The sequence below is a fragment of the Penaeus japonicus genome, unplaced genomic scaffold, assembly GCF_977035675.1.
Source record: "Penaeus japonicus unplaced genomic scaffold, GWHDUDI00000001_assembly GWHDUDI00000021, whole genome shotgun sequence".
In the NCBI taxonomy this organism is placed as follows: domain Eukaryota; kingdom Metazoa; phylum Arthropoda; class Malacostraca; order Decapoda; family Penaeidae; genus Penaeus; species Penaeus japonicus.
In genome coordinates this window covers 21,019,368-21,021,867 of record NW_028234423.1, presented here as the reverse complement: position 1 = coordinate 21,021,867, position 2,500 = coordinate 21,019,368, and positions in this window count along the sequence as shown.

Below are 2,500 nucleotides of genomic sequence, written 5' to 3'. Positions count from 1 at the left end.
TGAAGAAACTGTTAGTATGTTGCCTGTACCACCCCCAGGTGCACCCTCACACGACGGGTTGCTGGAGCACCTCGTCACCACTGTGGAGACTGTGCGATCGACATATAGTGACACTCGTGTAGTAATTCTCGGTGACTGCCATGACCTTGATGTGAACCATCTAACAACGCAACTTAGACTTCGATGTATCGTCACAACACCTGCGCACGGAAACTCTACAATAGATCTTCTTTTAACTGATGCTGAATTTTATACAAATAGCAAAACAGAACCGCCCATAGGATTGAGCCGTCATCTATGTGTAATGAGTCGCCCCGATGTCCACCCCGCCCTGCCCGCATACAGCGTTCGAACGTTCAGACCCTTCCTGGATTCATCTATACGCCAGTTTGGTCAGTGGATCACATGCGAGGAGTGGGGGATGTACTGACGACACGGCATGCTGACGAAGCTGCTGACACGATGGAAAGGGCACTGTTGGAGCGATTCGAGGCTTGCTTCCCGGAACGGCGCCAGGGAATGCGGACGGAGACCAAGCCATGGATCCCCGCGAGAATCTTGCGACTCACGGACGCGAGGCGACGCGCGTACGACCGGGGCTGTATGAGTCGCTGGAGAGAGCTGTATCACCAAGTCAAGCGTGAAATTAAAAATGCCAAGCGACAAGTAGGATTTCACACACAGCAGAATGATTAAAACGTTAAAAGTATCTTAGGAGGCAAAAAGAAACCCCTCAAAATACCTTTTCTTAACCATCTCACCAATACTAAAATTTGTAATACTGTTAAGTCACATTTTACTAATATTTGTACACATTTACCCCGATTGACCCAATGCAAATCCCTAGTTTTTTTTGGGTTTTTTTACCGCTCTGCGTGCCACCAACAATAGTCAGAATAACTGTATAAAACACTTTTATCCCCGAAAGCAAACAAAGCTTCACCACCTGGCTCGTTACCTAAAAAACTACTACATGAATTTGCATACGAAATTAGTGAGCCCCTCATGCAAGTAACCTTCCCTCTTAGATGGAAAGGTGCTACCATTACCTCACTGACTTAAAAAGAAGTCAGTTAATGAATTAGGTGACCTACGTCCTCTTTCCCTTACGTCCACTATTTGATATCTTTAATTAATATCATTCTGAAAGCCTTTGACAAGCCTAAGAAAATTGCCCAAATTGTTCTTATAGATTTTTAATTAGGCTTTCGACTTTGTAGACCACACGGTAGCTATCAGAGAACTCTACCTTTTAGGTTGCCGTCCCCACCTTCTAGCATTTGTCCCAAGTTTTTTTATCTGACCGACGACACAGGGTGCACTACCAGGATGCCCTCTCTGACCGGGACAGTATCTCGTGCGGGGAAACCGGCTTGGCCCAATCGTCTTTTTGGCCATTATTAACAGGCTGTGTAGCAATGTTGATATTCGGGCTAAAAATGTCGATGATTTAACTCTTGCTGAGATTGTCAATGCAAAGGATGCCATTCACTTCACAATGCCAACCAAATCTCCTGAATGAACTTTCAGAAGGTTGTACATGTGCCAAAATGACCCCAAACCCAATGAAACGCGAAGTACTTAATGTGTGTCCATCAAAACGACCCATAGTGTTCCCTGAACTCACTCTAGATAACTCCCCGTTGCATATTGTTAATCATTGTAAATTGTTAGGGATTCATATTAATTCATAACTAAATTGGGATGATCACATCGATTATATAATAACTAAAGCCAGCAGTAACTTGTTTATATTATATAGGACAAAGCAATTCAACTTGAACCAAAATGTGATTTTTACACTGTGTATTTGTTTTTTTCTGAACAATTTTGGAGTACGCAGCACCTGTGTGGCACCCGGGACTCACACAGGCTCATCACACCCTCCTGGAACGAATTCAAAAACGCTGCTTACGCATCATCTTGTCCCCAAAATATATACACTATTACGGCGCCCTTAATCAACTTGGATGTGAAACCCTATATCAGAGGCGAGAGGAACTTACACTCCGTTTTGGTAAATCCCTGCACGAGATCCATGGTAGGGAAACTAGGAGGGGCAGGCAATTATTGCAACCAGTTAGATGCAGAACGCAACGCTACAAAAGCTCGACCATCCCATATATTGTAGGTCAAATAAACCAATTTTCGAGTGACCTACCAATCCACCCATCCTAATCTTATTTTACTGCATTTTAACCCAATATATATTTTATACTACATAACTATGTTTGAATAAAGTATGTAAAACCTTGCATTATTATTCTCATTATAATTATCATTATAATATATGTATATATACACACACACACACACACACACACATATATATATATATATATATATATATATATATATATATATATATATTATATTATAATATATATATATATATATATATATATTATATATATATATATATATATATATATATATATATAATGAAAGAGAGAACTTATATATATATAATGAGAGAGAGAAAGAGAGTGAGAGAGAGAGA